Below are 15700 nucleotides of genomic sequence, written 5' to 3'. Positions count from 1 at the left end.
AAGCAAACAACAATAGCAAAAAGTAAAAATACTATGCTGTTTTCCACAATTGGTCTCCACAGTCCTCCCCCTGGGTGGAGATGGCTCCCTCCATTACTAGTTCACTGGAACTGGCCTGAATCACCTCGCTGCTGAAAAGAGCCACATTCGTCAAAATCACTCATCACACACTCCCATCATTGCTGTGTACAATGTATGTTCTCCAGCTCCACTCACCTCACCCAGCATCAGTCCATACAAAGCTCTCCAAGGCCTCCTGAAATCATCTTGCTGATCCCTTTCCACAGAAAAATATTCTATAATACTCATATTACAACCCATTCAGCCTTTTTCCAACTGATGGACATCCACTCAGCCTTCAGTTCCCTGCCACTACAAAAAGGGCAGCCACAAGACACTGCACATGTGCATCTCCCTCTCCCTACCATGATCTCTTTGGGATAATGCCCCAGCAGAGACACTACTGAATCAAAGGGCATATGTGCCTCTATAGTGCTATAACCACTCTGATCTTTATTACTAAGGGGTCATTCTGTAAAGTTCTTTGTTATTTCAAAGGATCTTGTATAATTGCTAGGTATATGTTGGAGTCACTTTGCTGGAAGGGAACCCTTAAGATGTTGTTTCCTATAGATGCATTTATGACTAATTTTTGGCATTTAGTTATAGAGCACTGTCTGCTAGTTATTTTAAAAATGCACATTTTGATAAATGTTGACCCTAGAACTTTTGTATATCAATATTAAAAAATGTAATGGTAATAAGACACGTTTCTTATTTCCATATATACTTGCTAATGGTGAATAGCAGTTTATTTTGGACAATTAGTAAAAAAAAGAAAAAAATGCTGATTTCATTAGTTGTATGTACCCAATCAGATTGTACTAATGTTACACAAAGATAGATCACTGGATTCCTCTTTAAAATTTTAGTCATTCTGCCTGCCATCTAGGCGAGGGGGAGGAGGGAGGAAAGGGAAAAGTCAGAACAGAAGTGAGTGCAAGGGATGATGTTGTAAAAAATTACCCATGCATATGTTCTGTCAATAAAAAGTTATAATAATAATAAAAAAAGAAAAAATTTAGTCATTTAGCTAATAATTATAATCTCTTTCTCCATGAAATTTTAGACCACTGCAAATAGAAAAACTGATTGCTTTTTATTTTTCCTAGCCACTTCAGGGAGAAAAGTTAATTAAGTTGCTCTCATTTGATAAGAGGATGTAAAGCTGATAATAATTTTATATCTACTTAACTAAAAAAATCAATTTATAACTTGAATGACACTATATTATGCTCTTTGAAAATACCGAAGAAGTGTAAAAGAACTCGTGTTCTGAGTGTGATAGGGTTAGAAAAAGGCTTCTTCAGTGAAAGAGTTGAAAATGTGTCTATGCTGCTTTGGGTAAAAAACCAGTTATAACCATTCTTGATAATTATTCTACTTTGATAGGGGGAAATATGAGGGAGAGAATTAAGAAGAATTGAGGCAGCTATCTAGATGGGTAGAGGTTGTAACACACAATGGTACTTTGGAAAAGAAATAAATTTCACTGCAATGATAGTAGTGAAATAGTCCAGAGATGTTCTGTTATAAAAGTTATTGGACCATGAGAGAGAGCACTTGATGCAGAATGCATACTGTTTGGGGAACAGATTTTTGAGTTGAAGTTATTAAAGCCACAGCAAGTCTGGAGAATTTCTGTGGGGACTTGCAACTCTTCTAGGATACTTTAGTTTTTTATCATAGTGGCTGAAATTTTCTCACAATATTTTTAAAATTCAAAGTGATTTGAGCATACATCTAGCTCAAATCATAAACAAAGGAAATTTCCACTGTTATAAACATTCATTAGTCAGCCTCTGCTTAAAGACATTAAGTGAAAAAGCCCATCATCTCCTGAAACAGTTGTTGTTTTTTTTTTAAATATCTATTAAATTTACCCCCATACCTTTACTCTGGATTTAACCAAAAGATGTCTAGTTCATTCTCCAAATGTTAGTCCCTTTAACTGCTTGAGAATAACTTTCATGTCCCTTTGGGTCTTCTCCAAACTCTTTCTATGACTAGGACTCAAAAATCTTTCACCACCTTGATTGCCTTCCTTGGTAGTAATAATAATAAAAAAATAATAATATATAGTGCTTATTATGTGCCAGACACTATGCTAAGTGCTTATACTTATTATCTCATTTGATTTTCGAGACAGTCTTGGGAAGTAGGTGCTATTATTATCTTTGTTTTAGATTAGATATGAAAACTTGTGCAAACGGAATAAGTGACTTGTCCAGGGCCACACAGTTAGTACATGTCTGAGCTCAGATTTAAACTCAAGTCTTCCTTTCTTGGGCCCAGCACCGATCCAATTGAACCTCCTAGCTGAACCCTAGTTCAGTCTTCAGTTTATCATTGTACTTAAGTTATCACGCTTAGAACTGAGAACACAGTTGTCTGATCTTGGCTGAAGATGAAGGAACTGTCTTTTTATTCCTAGAAGCCATATGTCTTCAAGCAGCACAAGATCACATTTTTTAAAATTTTTATCTGCCTCTTCACACTACTGGTTTGGCTCATTCTGAACTTGCTATCCAGTAAACCCCATTTTGGGCACATTGTTGCCTAATCATTCCATCCTCATCCTGTAGGGTAATTTTTTAAAAATCCGAGTTTGAGTTTTCCTATGTCCCTAATTCCATCCTTAAGCCCAATGCTTAAGACTGTCAAGTTCTCTTTGGATTTTGATTTTTATGATCTAATTCTGTCCTTTTCATCCTGATGCTATTTCTTCTTTGTGTTGTCTGCAAATCTAGTGAGCATTCATATATGCTTTTCTTCAGGTTTTTGATTTAAAAAAAACAAACAAACAAAAAAAAACATTCAATAGCATAGGGCCAAGCACAGATCCTTAAGGCACTCTACTGAATCCTCCTGTTAACGGGACATTTTACTATTTAACTGTTACTGTGTGCTAGGCCCTGGTGATAGAGACAAAAATGAAACAGTCATTGCCATGCATAAGATTCTCTTGACATAAGACAGTTTAAAAAATAAAGTAAGATTAGGTCTTACTTGTTCTTCATGGAGCCATGATAGCTCTTTCTAGTCATCATTTCCATTTCTAGTTGTTTAGTAATTGTCTCTTTAATGGTTCATTTTAGGGTAGGAATAGGAAGAAGGTGGATTTTATTTGAAAAAAATGTTCCCCTCACAAAAAAATATTCTAAAAGAATTCAGGTTAATCCCACTGATAGATAATTTGAAGATTCTTCTCTTCCCTTTTTAATATATCTGGACAATATATGTCTTTCTTCAATCCTTTGGTGTATCTCTACATTTTCTATAGTCTTTCAAATGTTACTGCCAATGGCTTAGCAATGACATTTGCCAGTTCTTTCTGTACCTAAGGATGTGGTATGTTCAGACATTTTGAATTTGCCAAGGGCTCTTACTATCTCCTTACTTACCCTGAATATCAATTCTCAAATAGCCCTTTTTTCCTGTCATTTCAAGTATAAGAGTCATTTTCTTTATTAGAAAAAAAAATTTTTTTCTGTCATCAGTTTTCATCTTAATTCTTTCTTAAGTTAATTAGAGCAATTTTGGAAAGGAAGTTGTAAAGACTTAATAGAAAAAAAGTCCTTTTTGTTTCAAGATAATTTGCAATAAACATAAATGGGGCCACCTTATCTTTCTCCCCTTCCCCACAACTTTGTGAGGCAATGGGGTTAAGTAATTAGCCCCAGGTTTATACACCAAGAAAGTGTTAAGTGTCTGAGTCTGCATTTGAACTCAGATCCTCCTGACTCTAGAGCCAGTGTTCTATCTACTGTTCCATCTATCTGTTCTTGGGGCCATATTTTCTAACTATATTTTTGATCTCTAATTGTAATTTACTTATGAATCACAATGCTAATTATCTTAATGATTCACATTGAGCAAAACCAATAGATAATGAACCTCTATTGCTCTGATAAGAGATCAGATTAGAGGAAGAGGATTGAAGAAAAATAGAACTATCAGTTAAAATAATAGGAATCTTGTTACTCTTGACTTTTGATATCCTCATTCCTGTTCTTATTATTCTTTTTGCTTAGCTCCTGTCAACTCTGGATTCTTTTTTTAAAAAAGAAAATTCATCTAATTTATTAATCTTTGTAAATGAAAAAGCTTTGGGTAGTACCATTTCAAAAAAGAAATGTAATTGTTCATTTGTTATATGGGATGTTTTTCTGAGAGAAGTGATGAAAGGGAGCATATTGAGGAAAATATAGGAGATGTAAAAGCAAAAGATATCAGTGAAGCCTATTTTAAAGTGGAATATAATTAATGAATGACTATAACTAGCACAACTATGTTTGTTGCCAGTAATTGTGTGAGTGAACTAACACTAGTTGTGTTTGTGTCCTCTGAATTATATAGCCAAACCACTTCCTATGTTGTAACTTAGCATTAGATAGCTTTAAAATTTTTTTATTTTTTAAGTGCATGTAAAGACAGTTTTCAATATTCATTTTTGTAAGACTTTGGATTTCAATTTTTTCTCCCTCCCCAAGTATTCTGATATTGGTTATATACATTCAGTTCTTTTAAACATATTTCCATTTTTGTCATTGTCATGCAAGGAAAATCAGACTAAAAGCACATGACAAATATGGAAAGTGAAGAAGAAAAAAAACAAACAAAAAGTGAAAATACTATGCTTTGATCCATATTTGGTCTCCATAGTTCTCTTTCTGGATGTGGATGGCATTTTCTATTTCAAGTCTGTTGGAATTGCCTTGAATCACTGCATTTTTGAGAAGAGCCAAATCCATCACAGTTGATCATAACATAATCATTATTGTACAGTGTTCTCTTGGTTCTGCTCACTTAGTATCATCATGTAAGTCTTTTTAGGCTTTTCTGAAATCAACCTCCTCCTCATTTCTTATAAAACAGTAATATTCTATTATATTCATATATAATAACTTATTTAGCCATTTCACAATTGATTGGCATTCACTCAATTTCTAGCTCCTTGTCTCTACAAAAAGGGCTGCTACAGTCATTTTTGCATATATGAGTCCTTTTCTTTCTTTTGTGATCTCTTTGGGACACAGATCCAGTAATGACACTACTGGATCAAAAGATATGCACAGTTTTATAGCATGTTGGTCATAGTTCCAAATTGTTCTCCAGAATGGGTGGGTCATTTCACAACTCCACCAGCAATATTTTAGTGGTGTCCCAGTTTTCCCACATCTCTTCCAACATTCCTTCTTTTCCTGTCATCTTAGCCAATATCATATAGCTCTAGACCACGTTATATTTTCTTATTAATTTGTGATGTGGATGGATCTGCCATTTCTTTGATTCTCAAATTTTTCATTAGCAGTAGACCATTTGAATGGTTTGTGTAAATTTGGTGGACTTGTTTCCTCCCCTACTGTCTCCACTCAACTTCTTGCTTCAGTTTAAGGGACAATCAGCAAGTTTCTCATGTTTCATTGATAATACAAAACTCAGATTGAAAATTTTAAGTGTATGTACTGTGACGCATGTATGTTGGCTAAAAAAAAAGCCTAGCATATATTCATGATTATGTGTCAGTTAGTTTGGTGTATAGTTAAGCTAAGTTTATTTTTCCTTCAGTAATGTTAGCTAAAATGCTAAATCCTGTTAAAAACATGCAGGTAGGACAGCTGGCTGGTGTAGTGGATAGAGTACTAGCCCTGAAGTCAGGAGGACCTGATGTCAAATCTGGTCTCAGACACTTAACACTTACTAGCTGTGTGACTCTGGGCAAGTCATTTAATCCCAATTGCTTTAGGGAGAAAAATGCAGGGAATTATAATGTTTGTGTGTATTTATGTTTTTATATATGCATATACATATATAAAATAATCCAAAGATTTGGAAAATTCTGTTGGGTTTTGATTTTTTGAAAATACCATGTTTCCTAGATCTTGAATATGAAGTCAGTAAGGAAACATTAAATTATTGAACATTCAATTGCATGATTTTAATTTGTTTAAGACCTACTTTCCCAGAACCAGGTTCTCCTGCATTTTCCACTTGGAAATTTATGTTAGCTGAACATAGTAATGCATTCTCCACATTCTGGCACTCTGCACACTATCATATAGTATGAAAGCTGATATTACTAGCTCCACTTTATTTTCCCTTCCTTTTATTATTTTTCTTGATATTTTTTGTCTTTTGATCATTCAAATGAATTTCCTCTCCTAACTTTGTAAAGTAGTTCTTTAATAGTTTGGTATAGCAAAAACATTTGTTGCATGATTTAATTAATTTAGATAATATTGTCTTTTTTATTATTTTATTGGCTTGGCCCAACTAAGAGCAATTACTATCTAAAGAATGTTTTGTACTTAGAATCACATAGTTTTCCTGCATGTATCTTGATGTATTCCCAAGTATTGTCTAGATTCTATAGTTATCTTGAATGAAATTTTTCTTTTAGCTGGTTTTGTTGGCAAGATACAGATTGCTATTAATTGTTTCATTTAATATTTTATTTGACTCTCTAGGATTCTTTAAATAGACTACCAAGTTATATTCCTAAAGCATAATCTAAACATATCACTTCCATACTTGTTAAATTCTGATGTCTTCCTGTTTACTTTCACATTCAAGTAAAAAAATCTGCTGACATTTAAAGTACATCACAACTTTTGATTCTAACTTTTCTTTATATGACCTCAGTTTAGGTACTGTGTAGTTTGGCTAGACTGCCATCTTATTTACCCTTTTTGTGCCTTTTCCCTGGCTATTCTCAATCCTTGAAGTGCTCTTCTTCCTCACTTCTACCTCTTGAAAGCCAGAGTTTTCTTCAGAACTTATTTCAGATTCCACCTTGAGACCTGTCTTTAATTGTCCAAGGTGTTAGAACTTCCTAGTCTCATTTATTTTGTATTAAAATTGTGTAGACTACTCATTTACATATTCATCATCTTCCCCTCATAGAATTTTAGGTCCTTGAGGTAAGGGATTATCTCATTTATTTCTGCAGCCCCATTGCCTTGCGTGGTGTTTGGCATTAAGTATTTGGCATTATTAAGTAAGAACTTAATAACTTAATAAATTTAAATTTAAACTTAATAAATTTTAAATGATTGATTAATTCTAAAAGTTCTCCAGTTCTAAATTCTCCCATGTTACATATGCTCATAACCTATTAACTTCCCCATTATGTATCATATTTATGCCCATTGTTATTTTCAGTCCTTCTCAGAATAGAAACCAAAAAAATAGTATTGCTTCAGAGATTGAATTTGCTTCTGCTTCTACTGCTGCTTCTCAACATTGTTTCCAATGTTACCCATGAGGAGAAATAGGGTTGCTGGAGCTAAAGGGATTATAGAGTTCAGTAGTAAAAACAGCAATGGGAAATTATTCTTATTTTCTTACCAGTGGCAACAAAATCTTTGACCTCTTTAATATATGGAGATAAAGGAAATTTTTCTCAAGTATACTGCACTGCTTGACTAGAACATCCTGAGAACACTGGATTGTTTCTGTCAGCCAGTTGCCCTCCATTCTCATCCCTCCACATCCAGAAAGATAGCACTTACGCAAAAACATCTGTAGAATATGTTGAAAGAATGGCTGGGGAGTGATGACAAGACCTGTTTTGTAGAAACCACTCAATATGGTTGGAAGCTAGATGTTGAGATAGTACTTGATGTATACAATCAGCCTCTGCCCATGAAGAACTTTTTGTTACCTCACATGTCTCAACGTTGGGACTTTGCAAATTTCATCAGCCAAAGCAAGAATCTGCTAGATGAATTTATGACCAAGTGCCACCTTTGGACTGCTGGCCACTTGATGATTGCTGTTCTGTACTCTGAATAGGTAGAGCTGAAGTCTAAATGGCAGAAGGGTGCTTACCTCAAGGACAAGATGGGGGAGGGGGGGAGAAGGATGAATCAGAGGACCTAGTTAAATGACCTTCCTTCTTGTAGCCTTAGTTTCATTCCTCCAGTGAAACAGCTTGTGTATCCAGGGTCCTACTAAGTAGCCTAATCTTGCTCCCCGATACCTCAGACAACACTTATTTTTTCCTTACAAGGACATTCCTGGGCACTAGGTGCTGATGATTTGGGGGCCTTTCTTCTCAATGATCTGACTCCTGCTGCTACTGAGTTGGGGTAATTGGAAACCCAGTCTTTGGAGGAAGGTAGGAGAGACTAAAAAGATCATTTCTTCATTGTACAGTCCTCCAATAAAATTTCTCTCTGAGCTGTGGGGAAAAAAAAGTTCAAATAGCAGTAATCAAGGTTAGGGTTGTTGGATTCAAAGCACAAGAATAACAACCTCACTAAACTCAGCGATTAGAACTTACATTTTCATCATCATTTTATGCCTGCTTGAGTAATAACTCACTTTTATAGTGAGTTATTTTACTATTTACAAAATACTTTCCACCCTTTAGCCCTGTGAGGCAGGTAATTACTACCTGCTTGTTATTTATTTCTTAGTAAAGTAATATATAGATAGATAGATTGCTTATTTTAAATATGAAGAAACTGAGACTCAGAGATTGTGGCAGTTTTTTTGTTATATTTTAGGTTTTTTGTTTTGCTGAGGCAGTTGGGGCTAAGTGACTTGCTCAGGGTCACACAGCTAGGAAGTGTTAAGTGTCTGAGGCCAGATTTGAACTCAGGTCCTTCTGACTTCAAGGTTGGTGCTTTATCCACTGTGCCCCTATATTTTAGTTCTATACTGTCATCCTTTCCTTCTTTCCCCATTTCTCACTAGAGGCATTTGACATAGACACTGCCCCCACTCCCCAAAAGCCATGTGCATGTCTGTATGTAAATATATGTAAAACCACACTATGTATACTTTTATTTATCATTTCTTTCTCTGGAGGTGGATAGCATCTTCCTTTGTCAATCCTTTGTAGTTGATTTGAGTATTTCTAATACTCGGAATAATTTATTCATTCACAGTTATTGTTCAGTGTTGTTTCTGTATATAGTGTTCTCTTGGTTCTGCTCATTTCGTTCTTCCTTATTTTGTGCACGTCTTTCAATGTTTTTCTAAAATCAACCTGCTTATTATTTCTTACAGCACAGTAGTATTCTAACACAATTGTATACCATAACTTTTTTAGCATTCCCCAAACAGTAAGCATCCCTTCAATTTCCATATCTTTGCCACAACAAAGAAAACATCAGCAAAAAGAGACAGTTTTATAATCATACTGATTCCTTCAATTCCTTCAATTTCTTTTTCTTTACTTATTGCTAGTAATTTCTTTTTAAAAAAAATTATTTAATTTTCCCCATTACATTTAGAATAATTTTTTTACATTTGTTTTTAAAACTTTTAAATTCCAGATTCTCTCCCTTATCCCCATTCCCAAACTCCCATTAAAAATCAGATGTGAAATTGTGCAAAATATTTCCATAAAAATCATCTTGTGAAAAGAAAACTTAGGTCTAGTTTTCTAATTAAAAAAAAAAAAAAACCTTCAGGAAAAATAGTTTTAAAAAAAAGAGCGTTTCAACCTGCATTTGATACAATCAATTTCTTCTCTGAGTGTGGATAGGATTTTTCATCATAAGTCCTTCAGAGTAGTCATGGATCATTGTACTGCTGAGAATAGCAAAGTAGTTTATAGCTGGTCATCCCAGAACATTACTACTACTTTTATATACAGACATTTCATTTGCAGGATTTTTTTTTTTTAAAGAAACCTGCTCATCATTTCCCATAAAACAATAATTCATGACAATCACATACCACAATTTATTTAGCCATTCCCCAATTGATGAGTATCTTCTCAATTTCCAATTTTTTGCCGTGAGAGCAGCTACAGATATTTTAGTACATATGGGTGTGATGACTGCGTATTTTAAAATCAGCTGGCGTCAGGAATTCAGGTTACGGGAACATCTTCAATCTTTATTCTCAGTAGAGGTGAAGAAGGATCGGAGGTGAAGGGGAATTGGAGGTGAAGGGGAGGTAACTCAATAGCAATGTGAGCAGCTGCGTCAAGAAGCCAGTCAGTGGTCTCTCTCCGCCCCTTTGCCTCCACCCACCAAAATCCTCATTTCCTATACAACACATCAGGACTTGCACAAAGAGTGGGCCAGGACTATTCTTTCTCCAAGCATATATATTAATAGAGTATGGTCCAATTACTATTTAGCCTCATGTGCTTGGGACCTCAATGCATCAACTCAAGCTTCAGCCCATTACGTGAGTCTTTTTTTTTGGTGAGGGAATTGGGGTTAAATGACTTGTTCAGGGTCACACAGGTAGGAAGTGTTTTAAGTGTCTGAAGCCAAATTTGAACTCAGGTCCTCCGGACTTAAGAAATATGGATCCTTTTAAAAAAAAATTTTTTTTTTTTGGGTATTTATGCCTAGTTAGTGGTATTATTAAGTCAAAGGATATGCATGACTTTGCAGCCCTCTGGGCATAAATTATCTATCTTTTGATCATTTATCAATTGGGGCATGGCATTTTTTTTTTTTTTTTAATAAATTTCACTCAGTTCCCTCTGTGTATGAGAAACAGGCCTTATTAGAGACATTTACTTCAAAATTCTTTTGATAATTATTATTGTTTACTTATTTTCCCTCATTCTGTTCTCTCTCCTTTTACCCTGTCTGTCATCAAAAGTGTTTTACTACTGATCAGATCATTTCCTCCCCCAATATGCTCTCTCGTTTATCACCCTCCCCCTCTTTCCCATATCCCATTCCCCATCTATTTTCCTGCTAAGATAAATTTCTATACCCATATTAAGTGTGTATGTTATTTCTTCTTTGGGCCAATTCTGATGAGAATAAGGTTCACTTACTTCCCTTTCTCCCCCTCCTCCATTCCACTATAAAATCTTTTCCTTGCCTCTTTTTTAATGGTAAATAATTTACATCATTCCACTTCTCCTTTTCCCTTTCTCCCAGTACATTCCTCTCTAACCCCTTAATTTCAAAATTTTTAAAAAAGATATTATCCCTCATATTCAACTCACACTTGTGTTCTCTGTCTATAATATACTGCTTCTAACTGCCATAGTAATGAGCAAATTCTAATGAATTACAAGTATCATCCTCCTGTATAGGAATGTAAATAGATAAACCTTATTAAATCCCTTATGATAACACTTTCCTTATTGCTTTCTTCGGCTTCTCCTGAGTCCTATATTTGAAAACAAGATTTTCCATTTAGCTCTGATCTTTTCATCATGAATGCTTTGAAAGTCTTCTATTTCATTGAATATCTACCTTTTACCCTGAGGTATTATATTTAGTAAATAAGTGGGTGTTATTTGGTTGTAATCCTATCTCCATTGCTCTCCCAAATATCATATTCCAAGGCCCTTTTAATGTAGAAGCTGCTAAATCCTGTGTTACCCTGACTGTAGATCTACTATACTTGAATTCTTTCTTTCTGGATGCTTGTAGTATTTTCTCCTTGACCTGGGAGTTCCAGAATTTGGCTATAACATTCCTGGGAGTTGTCATTTTGGGATCTTTTTCAGGAGATGATTGGTGGATTCTTTCAGTTTCTATTTAACTCTCTGGTTCTAGAATACCAGGACAGTTTTCATTGATAATTTCTTACAGATGATGTCTAGGTTCTTTTTTTATCATGACTTTCAGGCAGACGAATAATTTTTAAATTATTTCTCCTGGCTCTATTTTCCAGGTCAGTTGTTTTTCCCGGAGATATTTCACTTTTTTCCCCCTTCTTTTTTCTTTTCTTTTTTTTGGGGGGGTGGGGGAGGGGTTGCTTTATTGTACCGTGATTTTTCATAAAGTCATAATTTCTAAGGAATTATTTTCCTCAGTGAGCTTTTTTACCTCCTTTCTCAGTTGGTCAATTTTGCTTTTTAAGGCATTCTTTTCCTTATTACCTTTTTGTATTTTCTTTTGTACCACTCAGTTATTTTCCTAATTTTTTCTTTCTCTCTCTTGATTTTCAAAATCTCTTTTGAGTTATTCCATGGCCTGAGCCCAATTCTTATTTTATTTTATTTTATTTTTTTTGCTGAGGCAATTGGGGTTAGGTGACTTGCCAAAGATCACACAACTGGGACGTGTTAAGTGTCTTGGACCACATTTGAATTCAGGTTCTCTTGACTTCAAGCCTGGTGTTCTGTCCACTGCGCCAACTAGCTGTCCCCCACGCCATCTAGCTACCCCCCAATTCTTATTTTTCTTGGAGACTTTGGATGTAGCAACTTTGACTTTATTATCTTCTTTTGAGTTGTGTTTTGATTATCCTCGTCATAGTAACTTTCTGTGATCATAAATTTTTTGTTTTCTGCTTATTTTCCTAGCCTATTTATTACTTGACTTTTAACTCTTTGTTAAAGTAGGGCTCTCTTTTTCAGGATGGAGGATGTATTGTCATGATTCTGTATTCTTCCTTTCATACATTCTCTTCTCCTGGCTCTCTTTTCCCATACCATGTCAATGTACCAGGTTTTCCTTTAATTTTCTTTTCAAAATTTGGTGATACACGTGTACTGTCTCATCTTTATTTTGTTTCATATGTTCCCCTTCCCTCTTAGTTCAATGTTAAACACAATGGGCAATTTGTAAATGTTAGCTAGTTGTTAATATTTTTCTAAAGGAGATTTTATGTAAATTTTAAGTTTTCATTTTATAAATTTAGTTATTTTGTTGTATATAACAGAAAATGGGTGATAGAATTCATTATCTTTTGCCTTTTGTACCAGTTGTTATTCATGAATTTTTTTTGGCTATTGAGCTTTTCACTTATTTTTGTTCCACCTTGTAATGTCCAGGCTAGCTTTCTGGAGCACCTTGGGATCAGTCTGAGTCCTTGGTCTTAGTGGAAGAGTGAAGGAGGCAGAAGGACCACCATGGAGCTGGTCAAAGATGGAGTCCGGAATTTAGAATCTGGAGTCTCAAGTCTTTGTGTATGTGGCTGAGAGAGTCTTCTATGGCTGAGACTCCCTTAAATACCTCAATAAAATTATATCACTACAGCACATTGAGCATGCACAACCATTATGTCACCATAGAGAACTATTATCTCACACTGAGTAGGTGCTTAACTATAAGACCATGCTGTCCTTGATTCAAGAAATACCTTTTCAGAGTTCCAACCCTCTACACCACCTCTTTTAATGGTATCAATTATTAAAAAGTGTAATACTTTGCTGTCCTAACAGCAAAAATGGGCAATATGAGTTTATATGTTAAAATGATCAATTATAGTAGAGGCCAATATAGAAAAGAACATGCGATGAAACTATATTGACAGTAAATTAAGTTGAGTAAATAAAATAACAGTTGCCATTCATCTGTAGTTGTGAAATAATACCTTTGTTTTGATTAAGCATTTCTTTACTCTTATTTATAAACAAAGGAGAACATGGAAGGAAGCTTTTGTTTCAGTTGATATTATGGGATATTGCTGTGCAGAAGGCTGAATTAGTAAAAAGGTTTTTTTTGATATTACCTTCACTAATAGTTACCACATTGTAGGAAGTCCTGAATTGAGCTTATGGTATTGTGAATGCTTTACTAAAATACCTTTTTATAGCCCAGTAGCCCCTATGGGCCTGTGTTTGAAGAGATCTTAGGGAGTTCAGAAGATGTACATGTAATAGTGATGATTCATTTTAGTAGAATATTTGGGTACCATAATGGGCTAGTTAGATGAATAACACATGATCTTGAGCAGGGTCAGGAGATTACAATTGGAGGGCCAAAATCCAGCTCTACTAATAATGTGTGAGTAATTTATAAACCAACTAGAACATAATACAGCAGTCTAGGGCTTCATGACCTGTGATTTGTTGATGACCTATGCTTTAGGGAAGGAGTTGAAGGGGTAAGAATAAGGGACAAAACTATTTCTTAACCACCTTAATTGAAATATGAAGGTGAAGAAAAGAGATTTATCAAAGGAGTTCCTAACAGTTTGTGTCACTAAGTTTACTGATTTGCTGAATTTCATTTCATTTGCTCTGAGCTTTCCTTCACACATTCAATACCACTTGACATCATCCCCAATTTTCTACTCTTTCATTGTAATCTCTGATGAAAAAGTGAGTCTTCTAAGAACAATCTCTTTATGTACACTATTTTCCATGTGCTCCAGCAGATTGCCCTCATAATCATTGTTTCGATTTAATCTGTAATAACTCCCTAGCTACTGGCTTCTTTCCTAATGCTTATAAAGCTGTCCATGTCTTCCTCAACTTTAAAAGCCCTCATTTGACACATCATTTGGAGAGTGGCTAAGCAAATTGTTCATGAATATAATGGAATAGTACTGTATTTTGTATGAAATGTAGAACAGTATGAATAAAAAAGAAGTATGGACAGCAAAATAACGTTTTGGTCAGGTATACTTATTGTGTATCTAATTTATATTTTAATATATTTAACATCTACTGGTCATCCTGCCATCTAGGGGAGGGGGTGGGGGGGGGTAAGAGGTGAAAAATTGGAACAAGAAGTTTGGCAATTGTTAATGCTGTAAAGTTACCCATGTATATATCCTGTAAATAAAAGGCTATTAAATAAAAAAAAAAAAAAAAGAAGTATGGAAAGACTTAAATGCAAGCTGAATCAGGGCCAGAAAAATAATACATACAATGACTACATCAATTTCAGCGGGGAGAACAATCACAAAACAATCAAGATAAATGTCAAAATTATAAAGAGCAAGTTAGGCCCCAGAAAAGAATTATGACGATAAGAGAAGATGGAACATTACATATAATATCAGACTTAAAAAACAAATTCTCTTTCTCCTCACTCCCCATTCTCTGGGGGGTTGGGTGGGGTGTGTATGTTAGAGATAGAAATTGGTGATTAAAAAAAAAACAAAAACAAAAGGCATATAATCTGCTATTTTTCTTATTATTAATAGTATATTTGTTAATATTCAAGTGATGTATCCATTTTTAGCTTATTGTGTAACACAGGTGTTGGTCTAACTCTTAATTTCTGACAGACTTATTTAAATTTTCCCGGCAGTTCTTATCAGTTAGGAGTTTTTTACAAGGTAACAAATATTTTGGGATTTATTGAAATCCTGTCACTTATGAATTTCTGTTGAATGCTTTACTTGATCTCAAAATAGGAATTTATCTAATTGATGGTGACCAGAAATCTTCTGGGCTTTTGCTAATTGTTGAATTGTTTAAAAAAAAAAAATTAATACAGAGAACTCAAACAGATTCTACTGTGGAAACTCTATTCCAGATAAATTGTGGTAGAGTTCTGTCATTTTTCATTCTTGCCTAATAACTCAATGGGAAAGCCTCAGAATTTTGTAAATATGAAGTAAAAAAGTAGAGATGACAATTGCATGCAGCAGATATAACAGGAAAAGGAGCAAAAAGGAAAATAGATATATGATACTTCTGGATTGAACATTGAATGAAACCTGTAAGCTGTAACAGGAGACTCAAAAATGGGGAGTATCTGCTAGTTAACTGAAATACGATACTGTTGGAATCTGGGGGTGGTGGTGGAGGAAGTTATGTGGAGGAAAGGAAGAACAACTTTCTGAACTAGGTAGAACAGAGAAATAAAAACAGGTTCATATTTTTGATCAGGTTTTTAGAAAGTAAATCATTTTCATTATAGCCCAATAAAAAGTTTTATTCTGTATATAATCTTGTAATAAGTGGAGATAGCAGATAAAGTGAGTTACAAAAATATAGATACACTATATTTAAGAATTATAT

The 15700-nt window shown here is 34.6% G+C and overlaps 1 protein-coding gene across 2 annotated transcripts in view; it reads left to right on the top strand.

Moving 5' to 3' along the window:
- UBTD2 (ubiquitin domain containing 2) overlaps window positions 1–15700 on the top strand; it is a 55671-nt gene that overhangs the window by 9239 nt on the left and 30732 nt on the right. The window lies entirely within an intron of this gene.

This window comes from Sarcophilus harrisii, chromosome 2 (genome assembly GCF_902635505.1).
Source record: "Sarcophilus harrisii chromosome 2, mSarHar1.11, whole genome shotgun sequence".
Taxonomy (NCBI): Eukaryota; Metazoa; Chordata; class Mammalia; order Dasyuromorphia; family Dasyuridae; genus Sarcophilus; species Sarcophilus harrisii.
This window is presented reverse-complemented; position numbering and strand designations above follow the sequence as displayed.